Source organism: Orcinus orca, chromosome 7 (genome assembly GCF_937001465.1).
Source record: "Orcinus orca chromosome 7, mOrcOrc1.1, whole genome shotgun sequence".
NCBI classification, from domain to species: Eukaryota; Metazoa; Chordata; class Mammalia; order Artiodactyla; family Delphinidae; genus Orcinus; species Orcinus orca.
The window spans coordinates 34,885,795-34,901,681 of record NC_064565.1 but is presented as its reverse complement, the minus strand read 5'-3'; the positions used below and the strand labels follow the sequence as shown (position 1 = coordinate 34,901,681).

General features: G+C 37.1%; 1 protein-coding gene across 17 annotated transcripts in view; it reads left to right on the top strand.

The window, feature by feature from the left end:
- Window positions 1-15,887, top strand: part of GTDC1 (glycosyltransferase like domain containing 1) — a 446,641-nt gene that overhangs the window by 91,000 nt on the left and 339,754 nt on the right. For 15 of the 17 annotated variants that reach the window (XR_007478257.1, XM_049711958.1, XM_049711961.1 and 12 more), the window contains exon 3: window positions 11,941-12,020. The exons of the other annotated variants lie outside the window; for them this stretch is intronic. The gene's annotated coding sequence lies outside the window, so the exon portion shown is untranslated. The remainder of the gene's footprint in view (window positions 1-11,940; window positions 12,021-15,887) is intronic. 17 annotated transcript variants of the gene reach the window in all.

The window sequence follows — 15,887 nt, the reverse complement described above, 5'->3', positions numbered from 1 at the left end:
TTGAAACATGAATTGTCCTATTTATTTGTTTATTCTAACTGTACACAGAGGCATAGTAGAAATATATTTAAGACCTATAATGTTTGAGCAGTGTTTTTGATAAATGCTATTGAGTTTTTCATTTTTGTAAATAATAAATACTACAGTTTTGTTTAATTCAGGACACATATCAAGGCTGCTACGTCTTTATAGTTTGATATTATGCAGTTTGCAGAAATTATGATATAGAAACTTAATCATTATATTTGTAGAAACATGGAAAAATAAATTTATTAACAGATGCCAGCAAAATTGGATAAATACCAAATTTATTATTTTAACCAGGACTTTATTATATTACATACCATGTTTATAATTATAGCCAGTATTTTATTTCATTTGAATATCAGTACAGATTTTAAACCTAACTCCTGGGTAGGTGCTGTTTGATATCAAATATTGGTAACATATAATGACAAATAGTGATTTCTAAGTTTATGTGGTCAAAAATATGAGTGACCTTCCCTGAGGCGTATAGTACATACTTCAGTGTTAAAAGTCATTAGAGAGTATTACATGAAAGAGTATGTTTTAATTCAGTTGTTTGATTCTCCCCTTAGTTTTTGGTACATTTTAATTCCTCCTGCCCGACATCTTATAATTCTGTAGAATACTTTCACAAGTATTTCATATGTTTTCTGTGGCATCTCACACTGCTCACTTTTTATCCATAGTACCATATGAATTCCCCCTTTCAGGTTTACGCTGCATATTTTAAGCTGCTGATAGAGTAAGTAGATTGCAAGGTAAAGTGACATTTAGCTTTTTGAGCTAGTCTCATTTTTAGCATGAGAGCAGGTTTTTTTTTTTTTCCCCTGTTCTAAATCTTCTCATATTTCGCATTCAAACAATCTTACTAACATGGAACAAAGAAATTCAGAGATTTGGCTACAGGAGTAATTGAAATGCATCAAAAAGTGGCTACTACAATACAATTTTATTAATGAATGATCTACATTGGTTCCAGCTGTGTCCATGTGATTAGGCCTTCAGCAGGCAACAATGGGTATTTCCCTATTGCTTTTATTTGATTTCCAAGAATGTGTCATCTGTTACATCAGCCCCTGCCAATATGCCCCCGTAAAAGTGTTTTGTGTTTTTTTCTTCTTCCAAATTTCTGAAGCATAAGTTGAATACCCACACATATCCCTGCCGAAATATTGTTTCTAGTGAATAGTGGCCTAGGTTTGTATGCCTGGTGTTGCATACCAAAATTTCAGAATATAAATTAAATGTTTATTAAGTTTATCAGTTAATTTTTGGAAGTGTGGTTGCCTGGTAATGCTAAAGATAGACTAGTTTTGCTTTTACATTTCCATCTTAATATTTTATTACAGTAGTATAATGTGTTATAGAGGTGGACAAGCTTGCAGATTGAAATGGGGATCGTCCAGATTGTTCCCTTCCCTGGACCATATGGTATAGTTCTAAAAGCCTTTTGTACGCTGTCTGTTCAGCTTATTGTAAACTCAATCTTTAGTGCACCTAAAAAGATAACCAAATAAAAATGGGCCTGAGAAAAAGGACTTCCTATCATGTAAGGGCCCTAGAAATATTTGCTTTAAAGGAGATAACTGCAGATGAAATTGAAGTTGAGATGACGTAAACAAAGGAGACTTATTCTGTGAATTTTCTTTTGAGTTCATATGGACTGTAGTCGATTGTCTTTGAATGTTGGTTTTAAAATGAGGGCATTTATGTTATCTGACTATGCGTAGTATCTTTATTTCTCCCATTCTTGCAGTCTCATGAAGATGAGATGTAGTTTTTATCTATTTTACAGAGGAAGTCTCTACCTGTAAACAGTGCCAAGGAATATATAAGCCCCAGGTTTTATGAACATATAGGTTTTTTGTTTTTTGTTTTTTTTGACTGATTTCGCTGGGAATTTAGGGCTAGAACTATCAATAGTTTCATCATTTTAGCCATTACCCATACTCAGAGATATTTGTAAAATTTTCTAATTCTTTTTCCTCTTCCTCTGGCCCCTTTACCTATTATGATTCTGTAATTCTATTTTAGGAAAATAGGATAAGAGATTGCTTTTTCCATATGCTAAGACTCTTTAAAAGCTGGGAAAGTGAGTGATTTCTCCTGACTTTCTCTCCCCTTCCCTCCAAAGTACTACTGTTAGAGAAGAGCATTAGACATTACCCATTGCTTTTTGGCACAAGGGATTTGAAGCTGAAATTCTACCAAATGGAAAAAAAAAAAAAAAGGAGAGCCTGTGAAGAACATGATTCTTTACTCTATCATTACCCTGAGCCACTGAAAGGGTAACGGAGAGGAACTCAAATGTTATTGGAATGTGTAATTTTCCTCTGAATGGCCACAGTGAAATATATTTGAACAAAAAAGGCAGAAAAAAAGTATGTGTGGCATATGGAGTTGATGGTGGTTGAAATTAATGAATCTTTTTAGCAGTGTACAATTGAAACTATCTCAAGAACAGTACACATTTAAAATATGTCCAACTGAAACTTACCTAGAGAGACAGATTACTACCTTAGGGAGGCTAATAGAGATAGGGGGGATATGGCAATGATATAATAATGCTAGTGATAAATTGGATGAAGAATACTTGTTGGATATGTATTTTTCAAGTTTGAAATTTTTTCAGAAACAGAGACACTGATTTCAAGTTGCCGGGAGTCTTTCCTATTTTAAAAATACTATTATCTTGAGGTCTTTAACTTATTATGAAGATACTTTTTAAGATGCTCACAAAATTGAAAAACATAGTTTATACTTTCAAATAAGCTAGGTTCCTCTTTCCTTCTCTCTCATCCTTCTCATTTCTTACCCCTTTCTTAAGCTGTTTATTTGTATGTGTATATTACATACATGAATGATTTATATCATGCTATAAGAAATGTTATTTTATAGGTTTGGGGGGATTGAAGGTTTCAGTTAGGAAAAGAAATAAATAAAAAATCTTGTAATGACTATGCAATAGATGTATTTCCGTGGAAGAGTTAGAACATGTTTATTTAAGTAATCTGGATTACAGAATACTATAGTAAAACTGTGGACATGAAAATTCAAAATTGTTTTTAATTCCTCTAGCTAGAAAGGACTAGATAACAGCTGAATTAAGGAAGAAGGACCCATAGTCCAACTCAAACATCTCCTCTTTGTTGTAGCTTTCTTTTAATGGTAAAAATGCCTCTGGCTCCAAGTGGTAGAAAATCTTACTGACTGTGACTTAAATGAGTAAGGGTTTTATTTGTCTCCTGGCGTAAGAAGTCGGGAGGCAGTTAGTTCATCAGGGGGCCAGGTAACATCATCCTTCTCCATCATCCTTAGCACGTAATGCTTGCTTCTTATTCCACAGATGACTTTTGTACCTATAGAAATTGTGTTTACTTTGAAGCAGGAAGAAAAGTAAAGGGAGCCCAGAAGCCTAGTTTTCATGGAGAACTTTCTCTTTTTCTTTAGAAAGAGAGGCCCGCTCCTGGGGACTTCTGCCTGCATCTCAGGGGCCAAAAGTGTGTCACCTAACTACCTCTAGAATGAGATAAAAAGTATTTAGCTTTCTAGCCTTTATTTTGGAGGAAGGCAGGGAGAAGGAGAATTGGAATGTCAACTGATCCATCCTAAAGTTATCTGCCATACTTCCTTAGTTCTTTTTGTATAGTTAGTTGCTTGGACCTTTGAACTTCCCGAGTACTTGTAGAAAGTGTTGACTTAAAAAATTGCACAGGACTTCCCTGGTGGCGCAGTGGTTTAGAGTCCGCCTGCCAATGCAGGGGACACGGGTTCGTGCCCCAGTCTGGGAAGATCCCACATGCCGTGGAGCGGCTAGGCCCATGAGCCATGGCCGCTGAGCCTGCGCGTCCGGAGCCTGTGCTCCGCAATGGGAGAGGGCACAGCAGCGAGAGGCCCGCGTACCGCAAAAAAAAAAAAAAGCACAACGTGAGAGTTGCGAGTTAAGTTTTATCTGGGGCAAAATGAGGACTGCAGCCCGGGAGACAGCATTTCAGATAACTCTGAGAAACTGCTCCAAGGAGGTGAGGGGAGGAGCCAGGATATATAGGAGTTTTGCAACAAAAGGGCAGGTAGTCGGAATGTCAAAAGATTACTGTTAATTAAAGAAAACCAGATATCTCAAGGACTTTAGCGCTTTTCTATGTACGGGAAGATTTGAGAATCTGGGCTTACTGAAATCATTCCTTTGATATGCACCTCAGCTACCTGGGGCCAGTATCCTGTATTTTCACATCCTGAGTTTCCTTAGGGCTCACTGTAGGGAGTGGCCGCAGTCTGATGGCTGCTAGATGGCAGGTGTTCTTTTCAGCCCTGCGTCTGCGCAGGGCTCACCAGCTCACACCAGAGGGTTGCAATCGTTGATGACTGTGGCATCCTTTGTTTATTGATATGGCAGGAAATATTCCATTCCAGTTATAAGTATTCCATTTATCAGAAGCAACTTGCTGGGCTTCCCTGGTGGCGCAGTGGTTAAGAATCCTCCTGCCAATGCAGGGGACACGGGTTCGATCCCTGGTCAGGGAAGATCCCACATGCTGCGGAGCAGCTAAGCCCGTGCGCCACAACTACTGAGCCTGCGCTCTAGAGCCTGCGAGCCACAGTTACTGAAGCCTGCACACTTAGAGCCCATGCTCCGTAGCAGGAGAAGCCACCGCAATGAGAAGCCCACGCACCACAGCGAAAAGCGGCCCCCGCTCGCCGCAACTAGAGAGGGCCTACACGCAGCAACAGAAACCCAACTCAGCCATAAATAAATAAATAAATTTGTTAAAAAAAAAAAAAAGCAACTTGATGTTTGTTCCCTTTTGACATCCAGTACATGTGTTTTGGTATTGTGAGGTTATGTTTCTATGACTGAGGACAGAAACTCTAATTAGGTCATCTTGGTGTCCCTACTACACTCAGCACAGTGCCTAGATAGACCCTCAATAAAACACTTGTTAAATGAATGAATAAGTACTAAGAAATATATTTGTTAATATAATTGGTATAAATCATTTATACATGTAAAAGGCATAGTCATATTTTTAATTTCTGAGGGTTGTGCATTAAATTTTATAAAATTGTTCATTATTGCTAAAGGGACATCAATGTAAAGATGTCAAAGTCATTTTGAGTAGACGATATTCAGTTATAAGGGTTATAGAAAGATCCTCAAAATGACTTAGTACCAATATTTTTGTTGGAGCAAGTTATTCATGGGTAAATAAAAAAATATAATTTCTTTTTAACTCCATGAATAGATTATTGTTTAAACAAGGATATTTTGTAGTTCTCATATATTAAGACTTCAGTTTTTGAAGAAATAAGCAATTTGAGTTTATTAATGAGGTAAATAAGTCATTTGATAATTTATATTATTATTATTTTTGTTGTTGCGGTATGCAGGCCTCTCTCTCACTGTTGTGGCCTCTCCCATTGCGGAGCACAGGCTCCGGACGCGCAGGCTCAGTGGCCATGGCTCACGGGCCCAGCCGCTCCGTGGTATGTGGGATCCTCCCGGACCGGGGCACGAACCTGTGTCCCCTGCATTGGCAGGCGGACTCTCAACCACTGCGCCACCAGGGAAGCCCCCGATAATTTATATTATTGATGTTGACTTATAAGGAGGAGTTATTAGATCCTTGGAAGCCTTATGGCTAAGAGCACACTAAATCAGAATTTATCCTAGATGGCATTTTGGCTATATTCTTTCTTTTAATTCTTAGAATGGTAGCTTCATATTTTTCCACTGTGCATGCAAATGGTTACATACAATAGAAAAACATGTCTGAAAGAAACCCTAAGAAGTCATCTTTACATCTGCTTGCTTTGCCCTAAACTAAGAAGAAAGCAGGCTATCTCTTTTTTCAAAATCTGCAGAACAAATGGCTCAGAGTATAGCTTGGTAGTGTGAATCAGTGCTTCACAACTCCTCCTATGTCTAACCTAAATCCCTTTTGTTGTATTTTCATTCTGTTTCTTTTATTTTGACCTCAGGGGACAAAGCAAACAAATATCCACTATCTCCCATACAACATCCCCTATATAGCACTCTTTTAATAAATTCCTCCCTTTTCATTCACAACGGCAGGGTTGTTGGCACCTTAATTACTAAAACAACCTGTGCATGGATAGAACTTATCTCAGAGCAGGGAATGTATTCAAGTATCTGGAACTCAAATTTTCTATCTGAGCAGTTTATAGTCACTGAAAATAGAGGAGGCCCTTTTAACATTCAGAAGCAGTCCTGGGAGAGAGTGCCTACATAATCACAATTTAGTCAATATAGTTTTCTAGATTTGGAATTGGGTATCCATAGTCAGGCTCTTGGTCCTTAAGATGCTGTTTTGGTCATACTTCAGGAAGTAATAATTTATAGGCCAACACTTTGCACTTAAAAATATTGCTTGTAAAAGTTCAGCCCTTTCTCACTATTTTTCACCTTTGTATTCTCAGCAATTAATAGAGTGTCTGGCCTAAAGTAGACACTTAGTAAATATTTGTTAAATGAATTGTTTGAGTATCCCTTGGTAATACTTCCTAATATAGGTAGCTTTAGGCTTTGCATTTCCCCATTCCTCTTTAATTTTATGCTGCCCAATAAGCACTCATGGTTTACTTTTTGTTGTCTTTGTCCTCATTCAATGATACCTGCAATGATTTAGAACTTAACTTGAATAGCTGATTGCTGGACAGTTCACTGTATAATGCTGCTGTAATCTTCAATTCAGGAATACCTCTTTTGCCCCCTCGCCTTTTGTGAGGGCTTCTTGTAGTCTATTGACGAGAATTTGAAACACATTAATTGAATGCCTGGCATACAAAGTACTTTGCTTGGATTATGCATAGATATAAATATGAATTGTACACAAACTCTGCTGCCAGAGAAACAAAATCTGGTTGGGAAGACACACACATATACTGTACAACGGTAGTATAAGTAGGATTGTGGAAGCTGCTCTTATTGGGGTGTAAGCCAAGCTGGTGTTACTACTACAGAGGAAGGAGTAATTACTTCTGATGGGCTGAATATGGGTAAGAAGTTGACTTAAACCTTCATGGATGAAATGGGATTTCAGTGGAGTCTTGAACTGTATATATGTAGGAATGTGACAGGTAGTAAAGGTGAAAGGATTCCAGAAAGAAGAAGTAGCACTAGCAGTGCTTGATGGTGGGAATGTATATGGAATGTTTGATATATGGCAGGGAGTCTGTTGTGTTTGGAGTAATGGTAGGCTTGTGGCAGTGATAGGAATTGAGGCTAAAAAGGAACTTGGGACCAAATTGTAAGAGGTCTTGTTTCTTGTTAAGTAATTTTCTTTCTTAGGTAGAAACAATCATAGGTTTTTGAGAGGATGGACACTAAGGTACCTGTAAATTTCAGAGGAAGAATGGAAGACAGATTAAATGTTGTTGAGCTTGAGGACGATAAGGGAGGCTGAGGGCAGAAGGGCTTGGGAGGGGAGGGCCTGATACCAGAGGCCTGGGGTGGGTCAGCTAAAAGCCCTGCAGGTTGTTGATTTGTTCAGAGTTGTGCAGCAGTGTCCTGGCTCCTAATAGTGGGTGCTTTCCAACTTTGAGCCTTCTTTCCACTATGTCATTTTGGAAGACTGTGGAACAGTCTTGCCCACAACTGGGAGACTAAGTATTTTAGCCTGAATTCTACAATAGAAGAAAGCAAAAGGAGAAAAGAGTTGAATGGTTGTTGAATGAACCAAGAGTATCTGCACATTTCTTCAGTTCTTCTTTGTAATTGGGATTTTGGCCGCTGTACTTCCTAGGCTCTTGGTTCATCTTCTTGAAGTAGAACTTACTATTGGTCCCTCTTTGAGAACCAGTTCAACTGGTTAATAACATTTTTCACTCTGTATTATAATTATATCCAGGCTTGAGTCCAGAAACTATATTTGGGTCATTTTAATATCACAAAACACTTAGCCTAATTTTCAGAATGTAATCATTCAATAAATGCTTGTTGAATAAAGCAAATTCGTTTATGCTTTGCCGTCACACAGACCTTCCTGCTCTGCACATGCCAAGCATATTCCATCTCAGTATCTTGCTGTGCCTGCTGCCTGGAAGGCTTTAGATCCAGGTCTGCAGAGCCTCCTCCCTCTCTTCTGGTTTCTGTTTACATGTCATCTCATCATCAGTGAAGCGTCCTCAGTCAACTCCATATAAAATCCTGCCCTTCCCCAACCCATCCTCAGCAGCCCTTATTCTCCATTACCCTGTGTTATTTTTCTTTATAGTACATGCCACCATCTGATATACATTTACTTGATGATTGTCGTTTTACTCCAATTAGAAAGAAATTTCTTATGATAACAGGAACGTTTGTTTTGTTGCCCAGTTTATCCCCAAGTACCCGGAACAGTGATGGGCACGTAGCAGGCACGATAGATATTTGCTAAATGAATGAATGGTAAAAATTAGACTGAAAAAGAAAGTAAACATTCATTTGCGGGTTTGTTTATTGTTTTATGCAAGCAATGGTATTGTTACAACTTTTATGATATCAAATCATTAATATTGCTCTCAGAAAAATAAAAACAAATTCTATTTTTTATAGATTGTGCCTGTGAAATCTAATTATGGATTAGTATTTGTTTTAAAAATATTTGAATGCCAAGCATATTCAGTTAGAAAACACTTTTATTATCCATGCCAGCTTAATTTTTAAGGCAGTGAAATGGAAGACTGTCATTTCAGCAAGCAACTTATTTTCATTTGTGAGAATGGAATATTTTGAATATTCTAATTAATTTTTGAGGATGGTTTTACAAGAAAATAATCCTTGTTTATATTTTCTCAGAAAGGTGTGAGCTTATGACTGACTTTGGATAAATGTCTGGAAGAGCATCAGTCAGTCCCAAAGTAAAAAATGTCAGTCTTGAGATACTGAAAACTTTAAAAAAGACCTGATTAAAAAAATTATTTTATATGTATATTTAAAGTTTACAAAGCAATCTAGACTGCTGATCATGAGCTTAGCCTTCTCTTTTATTGTATTTTACTGCAAATTCACTTGGATATTTTTCCAGAAATCTGAAGCTTGTAATTTGGCAGTAAAAAACTTAGCTATCAAATCAATATTATTATTATTTAAAAAAAATTTTATTTATTTTATGTATTTATTTTTGGCTGCATTGAGTTTTCGTTGCTGTGTAGGGGCTTTCTCTAGTTGCAGAGAGCGGGGCTACTGTTCGTTGCGGTGCGCGGGCTTCTCATTGCGGTGGCTTCTCTTGTTGCGGAGCACGGGCTCTAGAGCGCAGGTTCAGTAGTTGTGGTGCACGGGCTTAGTTACTATGCAGTATGTGGGATTTTCCCGGACCAGGGCTCGAACCTGTGTCCCCTGCATTGGCAGGCGGATTCTTAACCACTGCGCTGCCAGGGAAGCCCTCAAAATCAATATTATTATATGGCTTTTGGTGTCATAAGAATTCCCATTTGGAAACCCATAGAAACTCATTTTTTCTCACCATAAACTTTATCTGTCACTTTTCTGTAAGGTCAGAGTACTAATGTTGGAGGTGATCTGCTCTGGGACAGAGAGTCAACAAATTGGCAATAAAGTTAAAAAACGCCACGTGGCGCTTTCCTAGGGTTAGGATTTCTTCTTCATATCAAGTTCGTGCTTGTTTTAAAATATGGAAAGTTATATATTGATAGGTGTATTCTTAGTGTCCCTTTAAAAATAGATGGAATGATAAGCTTGGCTCTAATTTTTCATTTACATGTTTCATATTTTTATTAGTATTTTTGTGTTTTCTGGAGGTTAATTTTTAATTATTTGTATACTTTTAGTGGTAGGTTGTTTTCTTTCTACATTTGTAAGTGAAGTGTTTCAGTATAGATGGTTTTAAAAATGAAATATGATGAAACAGTTACATTGGAAAACAATTCCAGGAATAATAGAGTTATTTCTTACTACTTGAAAATGAAACATGGTGTTTAAATTGTAAAAAGTACTAGAACTTGGAGGCTCCATTTGAAAATACTTCTCTACTAAGCCTGAGTTGCCATTGAGTTAATATTAATTAATTAATTAATTAAAAATAACAGCTTTATTGAGATAGAATTCACATGTCATAAAATTCAACTTTATCAAGTATCCAGTGAATATTTATTGAGTATCCATTCATCTATTGCATGTATCTAAATATAGGAACGATCTGAGTGGCTGTGAGAGGAGACAGTCTTTTAATGTTGCAGGACGGTGTCTCTAGTAGTTGGATAGCCAATGAGTCTCTTTCTTTTTTCAAACATGTGTAATACATATGGATGATAATGCAATAACATTTTTCTTCTTTCTTAATACAGACACTTTGGAAATTAAGTGTGAAACTAGAAGTTCTTTCAGTTTTATTCACCTTAATTAAATATTTCCCCTTATTTCAAGACGCATACCTAATTATTTACGGCTCCAATTAATTTTGACATTTCACTTGAACTTTAAAACTTTGAGTTTGTGCTATACTTACCCATGTTCCTATTCAAAACCATAAGTACCAAAATAATATTTTAGTTCTTAACACGATCTGTCAAAGTACAGCTCCAGATTTCTTATATATAGTAAATAAAGATCTTGATCTGTTTATAATTATTTAATAATTAGAGTACATTTTTAAAAAATTATTTATTTTTGGCTGTGTTGGGTCTGTTGCTGCATGCGGACTTTCTCTAGTTGCGTGGAGCGGGGGCTACTCTGCCTTGCGGTGCGTGGGCTCTAGGGCGTGCAGGCTTCAGTAGTTGTGGCTCACAGGCTCAGTAGTTGTGGCTCGCAGGCTCTAGAGCGCAGGCTCAGTAGTTGTGGCGCACGGGCTTAGTTGCTCCGCGGCATGTGGGATCCTCCCGGACCAGGGCTCGAACCCGTGTCCCCCGCATTGGCAGGCGGATTCTTAACCACTGTGCTACCAGGGAAGTCCCTCGAGTACATTTTTAAATTAATTGAGTATTACTTTTATTTCATGTATTAGGCAAGCAGTATTTGCAAAATCAAATTATAGTGTTTGTGACTAACCCTAGCTGCATTAGTTTAACCCTTGATGATTATTTTTTAATAAGTTTCCTTATAGCAATAGCAGTTAAAATAATTTGAAAACCACTTGCAATCTCCTGAAGGGGAGTAAGCCTTCAGTAATTGGGAAGTAGTTTGTTATTTCAAATGATTTGGCCTCCTTCCCTAAAGTTAAGAAAAATTTATAGTTTCTTTTAAGTTGAAACATATTCAGTGAAGATAACTTGAAGAATAAAATGAAGTACAAAGAGAAAAACAAAATCACTCATAATTCTACCATAAATGATTATTTATATCTACCTGTGTGCATGTGCACTCTCTCGTTTATCTAGTCATTCCGTCATATATTTTAATACATTCATTTCATGCAGTCACACAATAGTAGAGACATTTTCCCATGCCAGTAAACAGTCTTCATTATGATTTTTGATCACTGATCATTTGATCATAAGAAATCCTTTTTTTTTTTTTTGATATTTTGATTGTTTTCAATTTGGGGCAAAGACTTTAAGAAAGATTCTTGACAAGTTCCAGAGTTAATTGTTAGAAGTATTATTGTTGAATCAAAAGATATGCATAGTTTTCAAACCTTTTGTATTATGTTCAAATGTGATAGGACATTTTAATACTTTCAAGCAGATCTAGCCTTATGCATTAGTAGAGTAGGTAGCAGCCTTCAGGCTGTGTTTGCAGGACTTGAGAAGGCTCCTTTTAATTCACAACTATTCTCATCTACAATTAACCCTTGAACAACTCAGGTTTGAACTGCATGGGTCTGCATATACTGGGATAGTTTTCAGTAGTAAATACTACAGTACTCTAGGGTCTGTGGTGGGTTGGATTCACACATTGGAAGGAACTTACTATAAATTATACATGGATTAACCCCCCTCTTCCTCTTGTTCTTCAAGGATCAACTGTACTTTGCAGATGGCTGAAATTTCACCATCACCTGTCACTCCTTTGTCTCCTACAGGTACTCCCAGGAGAGGTAACACATTGCGCCTGGCAGGCATTTACTCTGAACAATCTGAAGGAGTTTATCTGATATTTTAAATTTAGTTCTTGCAAGTAAAGTTTAGAAACAAGGCAGGAAAAGGGACATTAGAGCATTGAGCAAGAGCGATAATAAGTGGAAGCAAAGTATTTCTTTACTTCATTCAGTTCTACTAAAATCAGTTGAACGACCATTATATGAAATACAGGATGTTATATAGCTAGTTTTAGGAGTTTAAGTTATTATCTCTCTCAACAGTGATTCAGGCTGTTTGTTAACTTTGTATGCTAATTAATCCAGTAGAGAGACTTACGGTCCCAGATATGGAACACATATATGCCAGTAGAGATGCAAGGGGGAATTAATTAACTCCTAAGCAACCTTACTCTGTTTGAACACACTGTTTGCAAACTGTGAAATTATTTCCTTAAGAGATAGCGAGGATGCAGAGTGCGGCTTTGAGTAGTTTGCAAAGAATACTCTGTGCTGTAGGGTTTGCCTCATTAGACCAAATATTTTTATTATTGGAATGTCTCCTTGAAAAACCATTTGATAAAGAGATAATAGTGGCAAGCAAGGCCACTAGATAGATAAAAGTCATAGTGCTTGCTGCAATCTGGGAACTTTGAGCTATTGCTTCTTATCTTCTTTTAGTGGAAACTTGTGTGTCAGATGATATGGGCCAGCCTGTGCAAAACTATGGAGAATAGTAGACCTTCTAGAAATTATATACCCTTGTCTGTGTAATTCCTTTACATTACTCAATAGGCTCATTCCTAAATATCTTCAGGATATTAAAATCCCAGTCTATTATTATCAGACTGACTCTCTTATAATAGTGAGTAGCTAATGATATGCCCCTTGTGATATTTAAAAATAGTGATCCAGCTCTCATTACCACGTCTATTAGCCCCAGATTTACTCAGTCCTGGTCTAAACTGGGTTTTTGGGCTTTTAAAAATTTATCAGTAACAATCCCTAGACTGTATCTAGAGATGACTTCTTAAACCACCAATAAATGTCTTAGACTACTGGCAAATCAGAAGATGCTTGAAAAATATATGGCAACTAGAAAAAGACCTGTTACAATAAATAAATAGAAGAAAACGCACTTTTAACTAATGCTACTTCTAATAAATTTCTATATTCATGTGGAACTTTGGAGATGAGAGAAGTGACACTAAATATTTTAATTGATACATCTTTATGGTTTTATTGATCTTAAAGGACAGATTCTAATACTGGCTTCACTTCATGCTTCCTAACACCATTTAAAAAATATGTTACTGCAGGGTGACTTTCACTGATATAAAATGAATTTTAAAATATTAAAGGTATCTAACATCAGTACTAAGGATTTCTGTTTCTGGCCCTCTGCTCCTCTATGGAAATTTCTTTTTCTTCTCCCAACTGTTTACCTGATACTATTTTGCCCCCTGATTTTGCAGTTCTTTTAAGTTGATTTCCCTCACTGATAAACAGATTGAGTTGTGAGATTATGTCCTTTTTATTTTTCACTGGAAGTGAGTAAATCCAGAACGTTATACTTGGTGACATTTATTTCAACTCATCAAGGGAATGCCACCCATGTTTGCTTGGTTTGCTGCACTTCAAATAGGACATTGAGAATGCTTGAGTGTTAGTGTAACTTTGCTATCTTTGTTTCAGAATTAACTGAAAATGTGACATGTGCCTCCCACTTGGAGAGGGAAACTTTTCAATAATTTTTTTTTAGTTAATACATATTAAGTTCTTAAAAGATGTTTGAGTGAGATGCACTAGTGCCAGGGTAGTTAAGAATCTGTTAGTCATTTTGTTTTAAATTTGTTTGGTGTATATATTTATAATTACCTTGCACAAGCTAGGTCTGAGTTAAAATTTGGCATAGAAGTCCATGTAGGGTAGCAAGATAATGCTTCTGTCTAATAAAAAATGTCAGTCTAATGATTAAACCGGTTGAATCCTTCCAGGTTATAGACTTGACTGTCCTTTGGTTAAATATTCTTACAGGGTCCAGTCAGGTCAGAGAAGGTAGTTGGCCATGGTATGAAACATGATTTCCAAACACCTCAGCAGGGCTGTTGGCAGAACTGTTTTCCTTAGAATGAGGTGTGTCCTTTTGAATACAATAAGATGCCACCTGTTATATTTAGATGGTGATAGAAAGTGTGCATTAAGTTCTGTCCATGAGAGTAAATAGTACTTAGTGGTAGTAAGGGGTGATTATTTGTGGTTGATAATAATAAAGGTCTTGGATGAATTAGAAAGAAATTGTCGAGGCCATTGCTAAAGGGTTTTATGTGTTTATAGACTCAATGCACATTTGTTGAACACCTTTTGTTTGCTACGTGCTGGGGGTATAGTGATAATCAAGCAGACCTGGTCAGTTTCCTCATGGAAGTTAATATCCAGGGGAGGAAATAGGTATTATGTAATCACTCATGTAAATATAGTCTACAAGGGGTAAGTACTGAGAAGTACTACAGATTGTTACATCAGGGGGACCCGAACTTTGTTTGATGGTGACTGTAGCTAATTATGAAATAGACTGAGTATAGCCCTATGGCTGACCTCCTCCCCTCCCCCTCCACACCTTTCTTGCTATATGAATCTTGCATATTGTTTTTTGTCCATCCTATTATCCTATCAAAAAATTGCCAGTCTAGAGCTGGGGGATGAAGGATAAGGGTTGTGAGGTGAGGGGAGGGATGATTATACAGGACTCAGGAAGAAGTCACAAAAGTTTGAGTTTTGTGATCCTAACCATTTGGTGTTCAGTTTTGTGTGACTTATACCACCGATGTCCTAGATTTACAAACTATTGGGAGTTCTTATTAAATGTAATATGCAATAAATATATCTATCATCTTATAGTGACATTTACATTCCACATGCGTATACATTTATACTGCAATATATACCATTACGTAGTAATAATTATTAAATATTGATATTCAATCCAAAAACTACAAAGACTAGGAAATGGAGGCGCCTTCTACTTAGGTCATATCAGGTGCCTGGAATGAAGCATAATGGAAAGATATGTGAATATGGGGTTAGAAACCTTGGGTTTAAACTTTGCTCTGTCACTTATTCTTTGATGCCAGTAGTCTCTATTTCTTCTTCTATAAAAGAGAAGTGATCGAACAGTGGCACCAGCCTTCCTGCCATCTATGATTCTGCGATTCACCCTGGCTTCTCCACTTAGGGGTCCATATCCGAATGGGTCAGATAGCCCTATTTTCTCCCACTGAAGCTGATTTGCAGCCCATTTCAGGAAGGTGGAAAACTTGGAGAAATGCCATCTTGAGAAAGCAAATACATTATTTATCTTGTTGAACTTTTATAAAATGCATAATTGTTGGCAGAAAGTACTTAAAAATGCCTTTTTTTCTTCCCTGTTGAATAAAAGGCTAATTACTAAATGTGGAATGGGATCTCCAGATTGATGGTGAGGGAATTGGTTACTCATCCTACTTCCACTTCTAGTATTAAACTAGGATGACGATAGATCAAACAATAAAAAAACGGTAGGTGATTTTCAAAATTCATGGATCTCAGAGATATTCTCTTAGGCCGTGAAACTTGCTTTGGCCTAGAATTCAGTTGCTTATGGTGTTTCTCCCACATCTTTAATCACTGTTACTTCTGTTGCATTAGTAGGTTAAGACAAACACGCATCTACATGAAAATGATTTATTCATTTCAGTAAATTCAGTGAACAGTAAGAAAAAAGAATAAGTATTTGAAAGAGAGTATAAAATGTGTTCAGGGGCTTCCCTGGTGGCGCAGTGGTTGAGAGTAAGCCTGCCGATGCAGGGGACACGGGTTCGTGCCCCGGTCCGGGAAGATCCCACATGC